Source organism: Hemicordylus capensis, chromosome 4, assembly GCF_027244095.1.
Source record: "Hemicordylus capensis ecotype Gifberg chromosome 4, rHemCap1.1.pri, whole genome shotgun sequence".
Classification (NCBI taxonomy): domain Eukaryota; kingdom Metazoa; phylum Chordata; class Lepidosauria; order Squamata; family Cordylidae; genus Hemicordylus; species Hemicordylus capensis.
In genome coordinates, this window is record NC_069660.1 from 222,090,564 (window position 1) to 222,111,080 (window position 20,517).

Here is a 20,517-nt window from a genome sequence, read left to right on the forward strand (position 1 = left end):
GCTGTACTCACTTTTAAAAGTGCCGTTCACTGCCCCGCCCCGCCCCCCAGCACCACACTTGAACTGCCAAACTGGTTTGTGGTTGGGTCCAACTGGAACAAACCACTTTGCGGAACCATGAACCAGTTAGATTTCGAACTGCTGCATGACATCCCTACTCCAGATCCCTGTACAATCTCATCAGTGGCCTTATTTACATATGAGGCATAGGAAGAATCGCACACCACACATGGAATAAGGGGTGATTAGCAGTTGCTCCTGGAATTTTCCAATCAGGAATGGGTGGAGCCACACAGGAGAAGTTCCGTGAATGCCCAATTGTGCCATCAACACCTCATGATTAATGACATAAAATGCTGCAGGAAAGTCTACTCAGTAGAGTACCATGTGCCCTGTCTGAACAAAGATTAGAGATCTGGAAGAGTCTGGAAGAGTAAATGTAGGTTGAATTAATAGGCCATGTACTACTGAGCTGCTGTTTTTATCAAGATATCGACAAACAGCTGGCTGCTCCTCAAATAGTTCAACTACCTGGAAACTGAGCTGAGTTTTATGTTAAATTATCTGCTGACAGATAAACCCGTAAGTAGAAACACTTTTGTTCTTTACTATTAGAAGCAGGAGAAGAGGAGGCTGGTTTTTTATGTTACTGGGTTGACACTAAAATCTATTATGTTATTTTATTTCTTATATAGATAATATAGTTAGATTTATGTTACTGGGTTTTTAAAAAATCACATATATATTCTAGCACTGTCTAGTTCTTTATATTCTCTCATTTAATATGTTATTTTGTTTTTATACTTCCACTGTGGGCCAACTGGTTGTAATAAATTTTGAAATTTTGCAACAAAGCACAATTTCCTCTATCTAAACAGAAATTAGAGATACTCATTTCTTCCTTCCTTCTCTGAAGCACCCCTCCCCCATGAGCAGCTTATCTGAAAGCATTGGCTCTATTCAGCAGAATCAAGACTTGAGCATGCTCCTTTGAGACTCTGTGAGAGGACAGATAATGTGTGTATTTTTTGAAAGCTGCCATTCCAAATCTATATAACTTTTACTATTTTCTGAGTCATCAGATGTCTCTAGTTGGGTAAGTCATGTGGATAAGCAAAGGTTCATCTGGGAATTTTTATAAGGCTGCTTGTAAAGTAAGATTTAGTAATATCTTAGCAGTTTTTCAAACATTTTTGTGATTTAATTGAAGATTTTTGGAACAACAGAAACCTAATTAATAACCCAAACAAGAGTCATGAGTGTGAGAATGACATTACATTAATCAACATATATTGCAGGTAACAATATAAATGAAATTCCTAGGCAATATATACTTGATAAGCAGGGCTTGGCAAGACAGTTCATTCACTTAGCACAAGCCACAGTTTTGTTGTTAATAAAATATTGACATGGACTTAATTCTAGGTTCATAAATAGTTTTTATGTAAGGGTTTTTCCATATGTAAGGAAGGGAAGCCATCACTCCAAAAAATACCTGAATGTCTAGAGTGCAGAGTGGCCTTGATAGGACTCAAATTCTTGTCCATATTTCAGACTTCCCATATCTGTTGTACCATCCCTTGCCTTTTAGAGATCTGATGCACTAAAGGCTGACTAAAGTGCATGCCATAATGGATGTGTTAGTCTTTAAAATGCCATGGGGTTCTATTATTTTTGCTAGAGCAAACTAACATGATCTGTCCTCTGGAATTAAAAGAAAACTATAGACCAAGCCCACAAGAGGCTTCTAAATGCCATGCTCAGGCTGCAAATCAAGTTGGTATGCTTCTAGAAAACTGATGGAATTCAGAGGTGCCTGCTAGTTCTATAGTCTTTTCTAAGAAGGGAAGTTTGGAGAAGACAAGGCAGCAGTCAGAAAATGTACGTTCTTTTGAGAAGCGAATGCAAGGCTGTCAGGCATTCTACCTTCTCTTAATAACTCCATATGGCAAAGAACACAGCTTCTTCCAACTGGTATATATCTCCCGGTGTACTCTGCTTCAGGAAGGGGGAACAATCTGAAAAGATTCAAGTATATAGGACAAAACTGAGGTGGTAGACATTTAAATTCTGTATTCTAAGTTGTGACTCCCAAATTGAACGATTTGAGCGATTTTGTCTGCACAATAAGTAGTGAATTCATTTCAACAGACGGATGATGACTCAACTTGCAGATGGAAACTGCTGGGTTTTACTAGGTCACTCACCAAGCAGAACAGCTCTGCTGTGTGAGACTTTGCAGACACATTGCCTGCCAAGGAGCAAGGTTCCTTTGCAGTTGCCACTTCATAGTCTTTCAAAAATGATATATGCAGCAATTGGATGACTTCAGAGTAAGCTGAGAACAATTTGCACTCTAGTTGTCTCCATTCCTTCTTCATTTGCCTCCACCAAAATCTGTTCTGGAAAAACAGACCATCTCAGCACAATTGTGACAATGACCTAAGATAACCTGTGTTATTCCACCAGTCAAGCAAGTTATTTACTGCAAGGTAACCATTAATGCTAGTAGACATATCTGCCAGAGAATTCTGGATCTGAGTTGACACAATGAATTATGAGTTACTCTAACTGGGCCACCATCTTGACATACAAAGGCATGCATCTGTGCCTTCAGAAGGTAACAATATAACTACAGCAATGGTGCCATCTCAATTCTCACTGCGTGACTCTGGGCCAGTTACTCATATCTCAGCCTAGCCTGCCTCACAGGATTGTTGTGAAGATAAACATGACCATGTGCACTGCTCTGGGATCCTTGGAGTCAGAACAAGATATACATGTAAAAATAAATAAAACATCTATACATTTAAAAGCCTGAGGCCATATGTCACACAACCCGTGGTACGTGGCACATCTCGCGAGAGTCGTCCAGAGGCAAAAGAAGGCACAGAGAAAGGCTGAGCGGCGGACAGAGGGGCAGCTGCTGAGGAGGGGGGAGGAGGGAGGAGGAGGGAGGACCGAGGAGGAGAAGGCGCTGTGGCAACAAGGAAGAAAGAAGAAGAGACATTGAGCAGTGGCCTCCATCGCCCTGCCGAGTCTCCTTGTGAGGAGGACGGCCGGGGCGGAAGAGCGCACTGAGGGTCGTCAGTGCAGGCCGGAAGGGAAGCCCCAGGTCAGTCGTTCTCCTCATGAGGAGACTCAGCAGGGTGACAGAGGTGGGGGGAGCGAGCGGGTGTGCCGTGGGGGGAGCGAGTGGGCGTGCCAAGGGGGGAGCAGGCGAGTGGGTGCACTGTGGGGGGAGAGGGCAAGCAAGCGAGTTGTGGGGGGAGCGGGCGCACTGTGGTGTGAGCGGGCACGCTGTGGGGGGAGAGGGCGAACAGGAGCATTGTGGGGGGGCAAGCAAGTTGTGGGGGGAGTGAGGAGGGAAGTGGGACAGGTTTTGCCACCTCCGCTGCCATCCAGGATGGCAGGGGGCGGTTTAAGGAGGGGAGAGGACGAAGACAGGGCAGGTTACCCGGGGAGAGATGGAGAACTAGGGCATACATGTTTTGTTGTTGTTTTTGTTTGCTTGTTTTTTGTGCAAGGCTAGCTAGTAAGTATTTCTGTTAAGTGCTCCCTTAAAAGTGCTCCCTTGGACAGCAGGCTTGCTCCTGCCAACACCGTGAGCAAACAGGAAAGGAATATCTGTTCTGTTTAAAAAAAAATTCAAAACAACACAAAAATCATTTGTCTTTAAAAAAAAATGTTAATCTATCATACTTTTAAAAATCATTTTTGAGGAAGTCTAAAACCTCAGCACAACATTTAATCTCTACAGAATAATTCCTAGAGTTATTTACAAAGTTATTTACCATTTATAACTCATTTTCATCACTCGCTGTAGCACTGTTTTTAAGTCTGAGAATAACATTTCGCTCATGTAGTTTAAGGCTTTAGTTATTTCAGAAGTATTTATTTCCTTTTGTGGCACAAATGCACAGAAAACTTAATCTAGATCTGACCTCAAGAAGTCCTGCAGAACTTTTTTTGCAGCTCACTGTTGATACCAGAAGGGTACAGTTTTGAAAGCACAAGAGAGTATAATATCTAACTTCTACAACAAGAATATGTATAAAGCATATCAGTTATTTTAATGGATAACTATTGATGGAGTTGTTATAACTATACATCTAGGGGGATTCATGCAGTAGAGCCTCTTGCTGCTGCCAAGAACGTTAATGTTCAGCAAAATCAAAAAGGGTCAAATTTAGGTCATAACCACTTGCCAAAGCCTCTTTATGTTTCCAAACTGGAAATATAATCATAATTGAACACACCTGTTAAAAAACAACACCACAACTTTAAAAGTAAGTGCTAAGTGGGGTAGGGATTTACAACTGGGCTTGCATTACTTACTACAGTATAGCCAATGGCAAGACGCCCATTCATTTGAATGAAGCAGAACCAATTGCTGCATAACAATCGCGATACTGAATTCTTGAGCACAATACATTGGGAACCTACTGAAATTATTTGGGCACCCTGAACAAAAGGATGTAGATCACTACTCAACAGAAAAAATGAGTATCTACTGGCAATGCTAGCTTAGTATCCCAGCAGCACAATGTAATAAGTTTGTGATGTTTTGCTGGTGGAAAGGTACATTTCCACCATCCTCAACATTTATTTGCTGATGCACCATGGTTCCTTGGCTTATCTGGCTAATTAGTATATTATTCAAAAGGTCTTCCCAGGACAAAGAAACACTTGAGGTCATCAGTTTAATCATCTTGATTACTATACTTTAACAACAACAAACCTCAATGGGAAAATGTGCATCTAATATTACTTCAAATTTATGACCTCATTAACAAAGTAATATGCTCAGTGCAGAACCATGCCACCTCTTTGGTTTGTGACATTTTCAGTAGCACAAGGCCAAGAGGTCATGAAGGTTTTCTTCCAGTTGCAGGAACTTGATAGTGAACAATTCAATAACAACAAATGCAACAGAATAACCCGAGAAGGAAAGAGAGGAAGATGACGACCAGCAGCAAGGAGGATGGACTTGATTACAACAGCAATGAATGCACCACTGAGAGACCTTAAAGGCCAAGTTGAGGACAGATCACCCTGGAGAGAATTTATCTAAGTGGTCGCTAAGAGTCAACACAGACTTGACAGCATATAACCAACCAACCAACCAACCAACCAACCAACCAACCAACCAACCTTACATTTCATCCTTCCACTTCAAAAAGCAAACCGTCTACTTGAGAACAAGTATCATTATGAAGGCCAACTTCTCTGGAGAGTTATGCATGCTTTCTTCTCTTTATGGATCTGCAGGTATGTCAGCCAACATTTTTTGAAACTCAAACTTTTTGGTATGTTTAAATGCTAAATTAAGTGGAACTAAAGGTGGACACATGCCACCTCCCTTCTGGACCATATGGGCAATTCCTACAGGCCATTTACAGAGATTCCACAATTGCCACGTGTTTGGCAAGTAGCTTAATTAAGTACCCTTGTATCAGGGGCAGAGCCACCATTGAGCGAACAGGTTCAAAGAACCTGGGCCGCTGCCAATCAGGCCCTGTGACTGGTGCTCCAGCCACACCCTCTGCATCTGACATCAGACGCAGGGGGCACGACTTCCTTGCAAATGGGGTAGCATGCCCTGTTTGCGAGCAAATACCGGCCAGCGGTACTTTTGCAGCGTGGCCAGGAGCCACGCATGGTGCACTAGGTGCTCCCTGATATTTGCCCTGAGGAGCAGCTTTGCTCACAAACGGGGCCATGCCCCCCGTTTGGAAGCAAATACCAGCCAGCGCCACATTCACAGCGCAGCCAGGAACACTTTCTCTGCCTTTAAAGGCAGGGAAAGCAGCTCCTGGCCATGCTGAGAAAGCAGCGCTGGCCAGTATTTTCTCTCAAATGGGGCATGCAGCCCCATTTGCAAGCGAAGCTGCACCCCCTGCATAGGACGTCAGACACAGTGGAGTCTGACGTCAGGTGCAGGGGATGTGGTGGGGGGCCCACCATGGCAGGAAGAACATGGGCCACGGGCTGGCTTCCTCCGCCACTACCTTGTATGCAGCAATGTTAACACTAAGACTAGAAACAATGGACATACTCAGGCAGTCCCCGTGTAGGCAACACTCTCATGAGACTGGTCCAACCCTAAATTGTCTCCCCAAGGCCATCTGTTCAGTCTCACTGTGCTGCCTTTAATGTGTATTTCTTGCTCTTTGCTCTTTGCATAACAAGGGACTGGAAGCAGCCGGTGCGTAGCAGTATAGTGTATCAGCACTCCTCTGAAGCAACCGCCTTGTTCTTCACCATCTGAGCTTTCCTTAGAAATAATGAAGTCTCTAGATGCTACAATTGTGGAGAACACTTCAGAAACACAAACCAAATGTAATCATATGCAGCAACTTATATTTAAAACGTTACAGAGCCTTGAACTATTAATATACTCTACATACCCTCAGAGATATATTGAGGGTTAACTTAAAAGACAGCCACATTTTTTTTTCTTTAAAAAAAATCACGCAAATAGATCACCAAGAGAACATTTTTAGGTAGAATTTGGGAGAGCATCTTTTCTTTTTCACTCCAATACAAATGCAAGCATTATATATACTGCTGGACAGAAAGAACAGCAAAGGTTTATATCAGCAATATTTTGGTTCTCAAATTACTGAGACATCTCCTGAGATGCAAACAATAAAAGATGTAAATATGTCCTTTAGGATGTAAGATATGCACCCACTATTTATCTAGCTAACAGTCCATAGGAACCGGGTAGCACAGGTGAATGACAGTCTGTTCCTGGGCTACCACCAAGACCACTACACCCCTGCAATAGGTGACTGCAAAACTGCCTATTGCCTACATTGTTGAGCTTAGAGACAATTAACAACCAAGTTCCAGTTCTAAGTAGGGTGTCTTATTGAACATATTAGTGCAGGTTAAAAACCTGATGGACCCCAAAGAAATACCCACTATTTTATGTTCACACTATATCATGACTTTGGGAAACTAATGAGTGCAGTGTGCTGCACATTGGACATAATATGAACAATATCCAGATGTCCACTAGATTAGCTCTCAGTTTAGTGTTGATATGCTAAACTGGAAGCAAAAAGCAGGTACCTTCTTTTCACAAAATGATTCTGGTCATGCAGCTTGTCCTGCTGCTGCCATTGCTGCCACTTTCAATGTGAGAGACCAGCACCAGAGTACCTTGATTTAAACTGAGGCTGCTTAAATAATTAACCATGATCACCAAGAAAAAGGGCCAATTTAAATCAATGATTTAAATAAAGTTTCTATTAATGTATATATTTCCTGTACAGTCATGTATACTTATTGGTTGGTATAACAAATAAAACATATCTGTTTGCAACTAAATAGAGCCTTTACACTATTCAGGAGCATATTCCACAACCTGTAGTCATGCAGCCCACATGCCTTTTATAGTAGAGAATTTATATCTGTGTAGATCAACTGTGAAATTATACATATGTAGAGACATTAAGCAAAATTGTTTACTAGAAAGCCACATGTGATGTGGAAGATTCCTGACTGGATCCTCCATTTTTTAAAAAAGCATGAAATAACAGGAAGAGTGAGGAATTGGATTAGCAAAGTGGTGCTGAGGAAGGCAAGTTTAGTGCTTTCCCCAGTGCCTTTCCCCCAATTGTAGCTACAGCTATCTGTACTGTACCTTTGTCCCAAAATTAAGCCTAATAGTTTTGGGGGTGGATTCTGATCACAGATTAACATTCTCCATCCCAATGCTGAAGATCTGGTCAAAAATAGTGCCTATAGAGACTGCTATCAAGCTTTTTAAAAAAGCTGTAAGATTCAATGCAGATTTCCTACATCACGTTTAGTACAACCCTTAGTACCCAAAACATTTCACATGCAAGAGTTGGTGGTTTTCATGCAGAACAGAATTTCTGTAGAGTAAATACCCATATATTTTATGTGACAATGTAAAAGTATTCATAATTTGAAAGAAGAAGAAAAACACCACAAAACTGCACATATACCCAACTGTGCAATGATGGCAATGCTTGTCCTCAAAAGCCACAATCTCCCCTCTCCCAGTTTGTTAGAAAGGTAGCTTTAATTCAGTGTATTTGATAGAGGGTCATTAATTCAGTTTTAAGAGTTCACAATATGGGTTTTAATATGTTAGTGTTACATTCAAATCAGATATTGTCTTAAAACAGATTAGGCCTGTTCACACAACTATTTGAGGTTGGGTTGGAAGGCTAGATAGCCCCCACCCAGTAGCAGCACATGATCAGAACCTCTGTGTAAGTCATGAAACCCAGGGAACACACCATTAAGCCAGGTGTAGAAATCCATTGTAAAAATCGGAAGATGCAAGCATGGAAAGTTCTCCAAGGCACAGCAGTCAACCGTGATGTCCAGTATATAAAATGTACCTTAAAATTTTATAGGCTGGTTCACACAACCATCAAAATCAGGGTAGGATGCAAGCTACCTTGTTTTGCATGATTATGTGAACTCATGAAAAAAACCTCCAGCCCAGGTGGCTCAAAGCAGGGTAACCCAGCTTTCCTACCCTGCTCTTAACCAAGGCAGGAGGAAAGAAGAGCTCTCCTACCTTGATTTTCTGGTTGTATGAAACCACTCACTTCATCTACCCAGCCACCAGGACTCAGCAGGCCTTGACTCGCATGGAAATACTGAGGTCGTTCACAAGACCCAATCTTGTAAACTGCACAAAGACAGGAGTTTTGGGACAGTATACAAATATGATGAATGAATAAAATGAGCTGGAGAGGGCTGGATTGGCTCCTGCCTTCTCCCCACATGATCTGAGCCCACAAAGGGCTCTGCCACTCATGTGCCCAGATGAACGGCACAATAGCAACTGGCGTGGTGAGTAGGAGGTGAGGGAAAGGCAACCAGGCCGCCAGATATCCCACAATACACTGCATAAGCAGCACAGTGCACTGGGATATTTTCCAGCTGCTGGAATGCTCCTTCCCCCCAGCCTCTATGGCAAGTATTTTTGGAATACTTACTTAATGGAATACTGAGCCATTTTTGGAAGGGCATTATAGAAATCGAATATATTAATAATAATAAGAAGAAGAAATATAGTTGCTGGCAGACTGCTTGCCCAAATGACATCATCCTATCTCAATTTTAGCCTGTGTTTAAAACCTGGGCTACCCAGGGGCAGAGCACCAGGATTGGGAGCGAACCTGGTGCTTCTCATGACCGGCGGCTGCTGCTCCTCCTGCTCTGCCCTTTCCCAAGAAGCACTCTGAATGACAAAGCACAAACAAACACACACACACACACACACACACACAACTCAACCCCTGTGAATACCACCCCACTACATTGGAGGAGACTAGAGACAATGCCTCACACAGTGGGGAAGGACTACTCCAAGCCCGAACTGCATCAAGCATAGCTTGGAGGAGACTATAATACTGTTTCCTATTGTAATATTAATGTGTGTGTCTCACTCACTTTCTCTATTGCCCAGCTCTTTCCCTTCTTATTTTCCAGCTCTCTCCCCTCCCTGACACATGCACTGTGCTGAGGTTTCACCAACATAAGAATACAATATAAGATACAGGGAAGGCATTACTGACAGCTGCATTGTCCCCTGCTCCTATAAACTTTCCATTATTTTCACAAGTCTGGTTTATTGCTTTTTAAATATCCCATATCTATAACTAAAGTGTAGAATCCACATTGGTTAGAATGTACAGTCTTTTTTTTTTAATGGTGGCTGATGTCCAGACTAACACTTGTTGATGGAACTGCCTCGGGGGTGATTGGTCGGCACCCCCAGTTTGGGCAAATGTGGGGAATTTAGCTCAAGAGGGGAGAGAGTTCCAAGCAGTTTTAATTTGTGCAAGTGTCTGAACACAAGAAAATCGGCTTGGGGGATAGGTTTTAATTAAATCAAAAGAGTTTATTGCAAGAAAAACAAATAAAAGCAATAAGACTAAGTTACTAGGTGGCCTTAACGTAAAGGCAATACAAATGTGTTTCAAAATAGACTTTATAAGGCACATTTAGCTTAAAGTTCCAGATTATGTTTAAATTTCCAAGTGGGCAAGAGAGAGATGCTAAGAAAGGGGGAAGGGGAAACTATGAATCCAAGTGATAGATTGGGGTCCTGACAGCTGGACAACTGCTATACTGTACCTGTCTCTGGTCAATGGGGATTTGAGCAGCAGGAGACTCATGTCCTTCAGGGACAGCGAGGTGGAAGGCAGGAGGATTGCAGAGGTTAGTGAAAGGATGGATGCCCTCGAGATAGGTATCTCAGTGGGCCCAGCTCCCTACACCCTCTATGGACGCTGGCTGGAAGGGCACACGGACCAATCCAGGTAGTGATTTCAGCTGGAGCGGCCCGAATGGAGAGGAGAACGCCAAGGTGGTCAGCTGGAGTTCTTGCTGCAGTGGAGTCCCAGGTGTAAAGCACAAGAGAGCAAGAAGACGTTTTGGAGTCCCGAGATGGAAGGACAAGGGAGCACACTGGGTCATGGTTTTAGGGATACTTATATCCCAAAACATGCCTTGGAGGAATATTACTTTTTGTCATACTTTGCTGAATAGAAGAGCACAGACGGACTTGCATGTTATGAATTGTGTCCGATCATCCTTCCTGGGTAGGACAGTACGGGTGTGAATAGCTTATTGTATGCAAGGCTGATTGAATGAAAATCAGAGTCTTCAGGTGCGTTAAAGAATATCCCGTTCTGAGAAGGGCTCCCCAATAATTCTATCAAAAGTTTCGATGGGCACATTTTAAGAGTTATGTCACTGACTCATCCCTTTTGTGATGGAGCCTTCTGCAGCACTTGTCTTATCTGCTTTCCCTTCCTAGCCTAATTGCTTCATTAGCAACCAGTGTTATCTCTTGCAAGAAGATGAAGGGAGTTTTAGAGTTCATCCTAAGTCCAAAATGACCTCAGATGTCAGATAACTCGCAATAGCTAGTTCTGGAGTCTGCTTAGCCAGGCCCCTAGGGAGAGGGGGTGTGAAGCTAATCCCCATTTGTGTTACTTGCAGCCAAATCTAGAGGCAATCAGTCCACTGCCAACTAAGTGACTTGTCCCCATGTATAACATAAACTGGGAGCTCACATTGCGGTGCAGCTCCTGAGAATATCAAAAGAGAAATCTCCAAGCCTGGAGATGCAGCTATAAACAGGGAGGCTTCTGGGAGCTGGGCAGAATAAGCTCAGCTAGTAACACACTGCACTAGTGCAACAAACAAAGATGCATACACACAGGAACAGTGTTCCCTCTAACAGAGATTCCTAGGTGTTGTTGACTACAACTCCCAGAATCCCCAGCTGCAATGGCTTTTGCTTGGGAATTATGGGAATTGTAGTCAACAACATCTGGGAATCCCTGTTATAGGGAACACTGCACAGGAAGGTCACATAGTTGAGCAGATGCTCAACCTTGTGCAATCTAATTAATTAATTAATTAATTAATATTCATCCACTTTGTAGGCTATCCCAAACTTCCATCTCTGGATGGCTTACAACATTAGAAAAACAAACCAATGGACAAAAGTAAAAACCTTAAAACAATGTAAAACCAACATTAAATTAAAAAGCTTGGGTAGAAAGGTAAGTCTTTAATGACTTCTTTAAAGTTGGCAGAGATGGGGAAGCTCTCAATTTAGCAGGGAGTGAATTGCAGAATGTTGGGGCAGTGACAGAGAAGGCTTTCTTCTGTGTAGCCACCAGATGAGCTGGTGGCAGCTGCAGGCGGACCTCTCCGGATAATCTCTATGGGCGATGGGGCTCATGGAGAAGACAACGTTCTCTTAGATACCCAGGGCCTACGCTGTTTAGAGCTTTAGAGGTTATAACCAGCGCCTGGTTTGCCCGGGAACTTATCAGCAGCCAGTGTAACTCTTTTAGTTTAGGAGTAATATGGTCTCTTTGAGATGACCTGGTGCCCAACCTTGCTGCTGCATTCTGTGCCAACTGCAGTTTCCGGACGACATACAAAGGCATCCCCACATAGAGCACATTGCAGTAGTCAAGTCTGGAGGTTGCCAGCATATTTACCACTGTTCTGAGGTCATTCATCTCAAGAAATAGACACAGCTGGCATATCAGCCAAAGCTGATAAAAAGCACATCTGGCCACTGCCTCAATCTGGAACACCAGGGAGAAGTGTGAGTTCAGGAGCATTCCCAGACCTGTGCACCTGTCCCTTCTGGGGAAGCGTGCTCTTGGTCCACTTGCACAGCAAGGAGAGTGGTTATCTTTGCATAGTTCCCTGCAATATATAGAGACTGAAGAAAGGGTTTCACAGCATGAAACAAACCACAGTTTGCACAAGCACACCCGGGCTGCCTTTGGACATTGTTTAGAACTGCAGGTTCAGTGACGGACACGCTTCTCTTGTCCATCCTCCAATGCGCTACCAGACGAGCTGGAGTTGCGGTCTCAGAGCCTGCAAGGGGGCGGGAACTGGCTGCATGAGCTTTTCAAGACCCATGAAGGAAAGCTGCACCAGCCAATGGAGCATAAGCTGCGGGAGGAGCTTCCTCCCTTAACTCCGGATTGGGTGGGTTGCCCAAACCAGACAACACGCTCCAGCCTCCAGACACTTGGTTAGAGAAGTGGACCTTCCTTACAACCACGGGTTCAATCAGAGGCTGGGAGTGGGAATCAGAGCCAGTCCCAGAACCGTGGCTCCAACTGTTCAGATGTCACAGGGGGCGAACCTGAGGTGAGTTTGCCTCAGGCTTCCCGAGATGTCCCAAGACAGCCCCTGTTGCACCAGCACAATGCTAGTCTGATCTGCATGTTCCTGACTTAGCAGAACTAGCTATTGCAACATCCTTGCATTAATGTAAAACGTTTGCACTAGTTATTCAGGATGTCAGCCAGTATCCTCCCACTTTCTAGTCCACATTCACAACATTTAATCTGTGATGTATTATTGAGTAAAAGCTCTCAAAATATGAAAAATACGTTTGTCATTAAGCACAAGCTTTACATCTCTAAAGCAAGTGGCATTAATTGCCTGATAAGAACAATTGTGCATTGGAGAGCAGCAGCCTGAAAACATACTGTAGTATAAAAGAAGTCTTGAATATTAAGATTTGTACTCAAGCACTAATAATTTATATAGTTTGGGCTCCACCGTGCTGCAGGCAGTGCTCAAGGCTCACACAACAGCTTTTCAGCTCCTCCCTTGCAGCACTAGCCTCTCACTATACATCTTTATAAACTGCAGACTTTTGGGCTCTGTCACTTTATTTGGCTTTTTTTCTATCTCCCCCTCCCCTTTTTGCTTTGATGATGATTTCTTGAAAACTCAAAAGCTTGATGCTCACTAAATTTGATTGGTCCTAATAATGTTTTTGGGTTTTGATGTACAAAGTGCGTTATAATTCTTATATTATTCAAACTCCAAAGTAAGTCCTGAATATATTAATTTTACCAATTGGGAATGTTGGATCTTTCCAGAAATTCTTAATTTCTGACATGAGTGGGAGGCATAGCTATACTTTGGGGTGACAATCTTGTTTGCTGTGCTGGGTTGGTTATGCTGATGTGTGGAGGGGAGTCTGCTTAGATGTGTGTGTCACAGTGCTAGCTTGAGCAAACCACACAAAAATGAGAAGAGGCACCTCCAAAGGAGTAGGAATAGTCCTTTCATGAGGCAAGGTGATGCAACTGCCTCGTGTGGCAGAATACTGGGGCATCTTCAGGATGCCCCTGCCATCAGAGTAGCTTTTCAGGACTGATCTAACCCTTGCGACCTTCGCAAGGAGTGCCTCTACCCATACTACTTACAAAGCTTGCAGGAAGCACAGTAATATCCCCTCTTCCCTATCCCCTATGTCACTTTCAAAGCTTCTAAGGTCACTTTCAAATGGGGGCTGCCCCCCAGGAAAGAGAAACAAAGCAGCATTTGGCATCTCGCTTCAGGCACTGCAATAACTTGCTGCCCCTCCTGAGAGGGAGAAGTGGTTGCCCTTGGTGGTGTTCACAACTTCTGAGGGAATTAAAAAATTTAGAACACATCCCCACTGTAGTGCAACAAAGGGGAAATCAATCTTTACACTTTTATGTGCTTAAAAGTGAATAAAAACTGATATTCCAAGTTATGTTGAAATGGTGCTGAGCAGAGGAGGCTGAGTTGCGTCACTGATTCAAGTAATGCCATGGGCACTAGCCAATAGTGTCCCTGATGCTCTTGCAACCACATTCTTCACAGATCACGAAGACAGAATTACAAGTTCCCAGGAACTCAGTTTTGTGGGTAGTGTGCTGGGAAACTCGTATCCCTGTTGTGATGTAACACTCTCTGGACTATGGTCAGAAAATCAGCAATCACTGCACACTCAACTCATCCACTCCATCCAAACTACACTCTCTGGAAATACTCTAAAAACTGAGAAGAATTAATGGGTAGAATTCAAGAGCTGGAATTTGACTTTCTTAGGTCTAGTTTTAACACCTTGATCTCTCACTGTCTATCTTGAAATGCTGCACAAAACAGAAATAAAAAGTAGCAACCATTTCCTGCTACTCTGTTACATATATAAACATAATTCCTTCTTGCCTCACATTATTTCTAGTATTGTGGTAAATTGTTGTGTACATTGGGGGAGGGGGGCGAAGGCATGCTTGTTACACCATGCAATTCTAAGCAAGCAAGCCTCCCTGATCTCAAAGGGGCTTACTCCCTAGTAACTGTGCTAAGGATTGCAATCTATATTGAGTTTTACTGATGCTGTGACTTAAGATCTTTTTATTCTCTCATATTGCATTGTATTTTAATGATTTTGCAAGCCAATCTTGATAGAAATTGAGTTTTAAAAAACAGTTTTTAAAATTTAAAAAATGCCCTTGATGCTAAATGTATCAAATGAGGATATTCTTTCAAGGCATAGTGAGAGTTACTTTCTCACCTGAAGTAAACAGATGTTAAACAAAAGCAAGCAAATCTAAAAGAGCAAAAAATGCCTGAATAAAAGTTGCTCCCATCTTTACTACTACTACTACAAATATTTATATACCGTTTTCCAACAAATGTTCTCAAAGCAGTTTACAGCAGAAAATGAATAATAAAATAAGATAAGATGGTTCCCTGTCCCCAGAGGGCTCCCATATGATCAGGCACAGAGTTGGTACGTTCTGACATAAATATTAGTTTAATTCTGTTGTCATCCATGCACATTCCCAATCATTACTTTGATGTAAAGAAGAAATATAAATAGAGGGACAGTGTGGTATAGGAGAACGAGCATGGCGTTGGATTGGACTGGGAAGATATTTGTTTGTTTGTTTTATTTCTATACCGTCCTTCCAAAAATTGCTCAGGGCGGTTTACACAGAGAAATAACAAACAAACAAGATGGATCCCTATCTCCAAAGGGCTCACAATCTAAAAAGAAACATAAAATAGATACTAGCAACAGTCACTGGAGGTACTGGGCCAGTTACTCTCCTCCTGCTAAATGAAGAGAATCACTACATTAAAAGTTGCCTCTTTACCAAGTTAGCAGGGTTCATTAGATAAGAGTTCAAATTCCTGCACACTCATTAAGTTCACTTTGACCCAGTTATCACTCTTTAGTCTAACCTACCTCACAAAGTTACAAGAAAGAAAGAAAGAAAGAAAGAAAGAAAGAAAGAAAGAAAGAAAGAAAGAAAGAAAGCTGTCCTGAACTCCTTGGAGAAAGGGTGGAATACAAATGTGTTTAATAACAAAAAATAATAAAAGTCAAAGAACTTTTAATAGAATAAAAATATCCTTTCCCTAATGAACTATAAAACTATTTTTAAACCATGTTTTAAAAAACTGTAAATGAGTTTGGCTTAGGAAACCAGCCTATCAAATTATTTCAAAATGAAAAATATCATATCAAGGCATTTAATTTTCCCTATAGTACAAAATAGAGTGTAGCCCTTTGTGAGGCTTGACAGACTGTACAGTACTAGCAAAGTAAGTGGAAGCCACAAGGGAAGATAAATGGAGATGCAAGTATAAAAAGTCAAGATTGCTATATAGAACTTTATAATGAAAATTGCACAAAAACACTTGAAAAGAGAGACTGTCTTATCAGAAAGTAATTCAATTAAGAACTCAGGGAGAATTCAGCTTCCTTCCTGAAGCTAATTTTAATCTCATTTCTGAAACTGAGGCTAAACATAATCCCAGTTCCATCCTATCAGATTAGCATATGTCTAGCGTTATAGCTCTGTTCATGATTACTCAGAAGCTAGATGCACTATGTTCAGTGAGGCTGATTCTCAGGTAAGCATGCAGCCAAAAACAAATAGGCAAAGTTACTTACAATGTGTGTGCTATGAGGACACCACTAGCAATTGCCTCTGTATGGTGGCAGCTGCACATGAGGAATCATTTCATAAGCTGCTGCTGCTACTACTACTACTACTACTACTACTACTACTACTACTACTAATACTAATACTAATAATAATAATAATATGTATACAGCACTTTTCAAGCTCATATAAGCACATCTAAGACATTATCCAAGTCTAAAACTTCCATAAATTCAACAGACATGAGGCTGGCAAAGACAATAAGGCTATTCACACGAGCAGCCCTACCTGGGCAGGGCTTCTCATATGAAGCGCTGGAACCAGAGCTGATCCCGGCACTGCATCCCCCAGTAGCCCAGATTTTTTACCCAGACTTTTACCTGGGTTAAAGGGTGCAAGCATGCCCTTTACCCCAGGTCCAAGGTCATATGAATGTCACAGAGCCAGGCACCTAGAGCTTCCAGCTAGAGGTGGAATCCCTCAATGCACCGTGAGTCTTGTGAAGTGCATCTTGGGATTTCTGGAGGCAGGGACTCATTTTCCGGGCTTCCAGGGATCCCCACTGCTTAGCACAGCATGGATCGTGTAGGCACACAGGCCATGCACCCAATAGAACGATCGTCTGGTGAAAAGGTAGGTTCAACCCTGCTTTCCCCACTACCTGCTCTCCCCATCCTAGTAATGGTTGTGAGAATGACCTTAATAAATTTGCCTCCTACACACACACACACACACGGTACAGCAAAACTGAAGTTAGTTAATTCTGAATATAAATAAGCAGCTAATCTTTGTGTTTTCAATCCTATATCTATATGGATGATATCGTATCATCACAAGCCTTTCCCAAACAAGGGCACAAGTCCTATCTGTCAGCTAAATTTCAAATGTTCTTGGTGGCTTTGGCCATAAAGATTGGATTGGATAAATTTCTAATGAGAGCTTAACACTAGACATCAAGAGAGCAACACAACAAGCAATAGTTACCCAAGAGAGATGAAATCTGAAATTAAAATGTTACACACAGTACAATGAGCACAGTGTATGCTACAGTGTATGCTATCAGTGCTATAAATAATATGCATTTTGGCATCCAGTTATTAACTTAAAACAACATATCCTCTTCTAAAACACATGGTTGGCATAAGAGCTAAGGTTCACTGATTTCTTTTAAATTTCATAAAAGAGAAGATTTATTCAGACAGTCCTCTTTGATCATCTAATGTTTAAAATAAAGTTACCTAAATAAATGCAGACAGACAGATACACTTAGAGGGGTGGATTAAGTACTGCAGCAATCAAGCCAAAATGATCTGGCATCCAAAACAGTGACTATCAATTGCAGCTTACACCCATAGTAGGTTTAAAAAAAAAAAAATTAAAACCCACTAACTTCTCATGATGCTGAAGCCACCAATCTTTTTTTTTTTACGGAGCTTTTATACTCAGTTTATGATGCATGTCATACTCATACATTATATTATGTAATATTTTAATTTTATTTCCCTATTGTAGTTCCAGGAAAATCTATTTCCATATGGGGGTAACCTTCCAAAACACTCAAGTTGGAACAATTTTCTATGCTGGCAGCTACTGGTAGCATTAATTTGTCAGGGGCAGTAGGAGATGATTGGGAACTGGCTACTGCTCTGCTCTGTGCTGCAGAAATTAATGGACTTCCACCACCCCGCAATCCAAATTCAGGCCCAAACTAGGTGTGATCTAAATTGCACATGTACAATCCAGCAACTTAGAATATCTGAGATGTGAATAAAATGAAACCTGGACTTTTGGAGGTAGAAGGTAAAGGGTCTATTTTATTTTTTGTCCTCTTTTATTTTGCACTCCATGGTGGGAACACAGAAGGCTAATTGTAACATGCTCTTTCTGAAGTTTGCTTTCTTCCTGTCTAATGACGAGTGCAGATTTTATGGGAAGAACTGGGGAACACGAGTTGCCCCCCTAATGAAGTGTGATGTTGATACAGGCTATTCGCTAGCATCGATATCAGTTGGATCAGTAGAGTTGGCGGTGTGTGTAAGAAACAAAGAAAGTTCCTGCCAACCCCTTCTCAATGCAGTGACAAGCCACCCACCCATTAGCTTGCAACCGGCAAGATCAGCAACCGAACAAGGGAGAAGGAAGCAGTGGGGTTTCTTGATGCCTCCACACTCTAAAGAATGCAACGTTTTTAGATGTCGATTCTCTCACTGCAGTCAAGGAACCCTACAACCGGGCTGGAAACGATCTCAGGCTTTACTCCAGTTACCTCAGGTGTTATCTCTTCAACACCCTCGGGAGACGCTAAGGCTGCAATCCTATGCACACTTGCTTTCCTGGACCACTAAACTCGGCAGGACTGACATCCGAGCGGCCACGCATCAGGCAGTTAGTCACCCTTAACAGTTCTGCCGGGTACCAAAGGCCTGATTCACTGCTACTGAGAAAAACAGGGACCTCCGGGGCAGCGCTCCGAGAGCGGATCTCACCTAAACTTCCCGCTCGCATCGCAACGCCACAGACGCCTCAGCCCAGCCAGCCGCTCACCTGCACTTTCCAACAAACTCTTCTTGCTCGCCGCACCAGCCCTTGCGAGTTCTCTTCTTTCGCGCAGCCAGGTGAAATATCCAGCCGTTCCTGACACAACAGGCGGAGTTTCTCTTTGGGACTCAACGACGCTGCGGCTGGACGCGAGTCCCCCTTTCAAGACTCCCTCTCCGACTTCTAAACCCTGCCAGGCTGGCTGCACCCTCTCGGCAGCGCGCTGCAGGTGCTCCCCGCTCCCTTCCAGCAGAAGTCTGGGCACTAGCAGCGGCACTCCCGGCTCCGAGGAGTCAGCCAAGAATGGGGCGGATGCGAAGGACGCCGCTTGCTAGTTCGCCTGAGGCGCCGCCTTCTGCACCCCGCGCCCGCCTTTCGCCGCGGAAGCCCCGCCAGCCAGCCGGGGCCGGGCTGTTAGGAGCAGTGCCTCTCAGTGGAGCCACATCATCCACGCCATGCGCTGAGGCGGGTCGGAGCAGCACCTGCCTCGCTGTGTAGTGCACGGGCGCTGCGTGCGCTCCAGGAGGCCGGCAAGGGCGGGAAACCGGCTGCTGCTCATCTCTGGCCCCCTCCCGCGCGCCGTGAAAGCTTCGGCAATGCCGTGCTAGAAGGGATGAACACAGTTCGCGCTCGCACTGGAGCAAGCCTGGCCGCTAGGAACTTTGTCAGCAGCAGCGTCTTGTGTCAAATGAACAAAACCGTTGGCTTGGGCGGGCACCGGGCGGGGCTGGGCACATGATGCCCCCAAATGTTTGACGGGGTGCCTCTTGCCTGCTTCACACACTCTCTCTCACACACACACACACACACCGACCCGCCGCCGCATCCCTTAATGATCTTTTTTGAAGAAGCAGGAGGGGGCGCACTCTGGGGGCTGTAACTAAAATTTGCAGCCCAGCAAATGCTCCCGGCCACTACCACCTCCACTCTGGAGCCTCTATCCTCCCAACTCTGCGCACTCGAAGTGGAAAGGGGGAGGGACGGGGCAGAGCACCTTCGCCCAACTTCCTCCTCTATTCTCTCTCTGTCTCTTTCCATTTGCACGCAAAGGGGAGGGGAAGGTGCCGGGGTTGTGCCTGTGGGGTGACTTTTTCGACACAGGGCGCCCTTGGTCTCTTGCCCAGAGACAGGCTCGCTGCTGAGCGCAACCCTAGTACCCACAAACAACTCAGCTGCAGCCTGCTGGACGACGCAAGAGGAGGCGGTGGGAAGCCCTTGTGCATTGGCATTGCTAGCACTGGGCACAAGGGGGCACATGGCTCACATGTTTGGTCAAACCTGTTCCCTGCCTGCTTGCCCTGCACGCCCGCCCCCCGCGTGTTTGGATAAAGCAGGAGGCAGCCTGTGCTGAGGGGGCATGCTCGGGGTTGGAATTCCCAGCCCTGCAGATGCTCCTCATCACTTCCTCTCCCCATGAACTTGTAATGGAAAGAGGGAAGAGAGGTAGCAGAGCACCTTATCCCCACTTCTGTTTCTCTCTCTCCGTCCCTTCTCTTTTAATTTGCACACAAAGAAGAAAGATGGTTCTTTCTGGTGGCCAGCTCTTTCGACAAAGCGGGCCTTCTACCTCATGACCAGCCAGCAGTTAGCTGATTGGCTCAAAGGGGGGCCCCGTCTTGTGCAGAACCCAGTTGCTGGGCTTAATGCAGGAGGTGCATAACTCCCCAAAAAGACTTCTGAGATCCACCCAACTCTGTTTTAAAAAATCATGCAG

The 20,517-nt window shown here is 43.8% G+C and overlaps 1 protein-coding gene across 1 annotated transcript in view; it reads right to left on the bottom strand.

Annotated features, from left to right (window-relative positions):
* The window catches only part of KCNG2 (potassium voltage-gated channel modifier subfamily G member 2), a 130,289-nt gene extending 110,926 nt beyond the window's left edge, over positions 1–19,363 (bottom strand). Inside the window, exon 1 of the mRNA XM_053250997.1 lies at positions 18,810–19,363. The gene's annotated coding sequence lies outside the window, so the exon portion shown is untranslated. The remainder of the gene's footprint in view (positions 1–18,809) is intronic.
* Between the last annotated feature and the right edge of the window lie 1,154 nt (positions 19,364–20,517).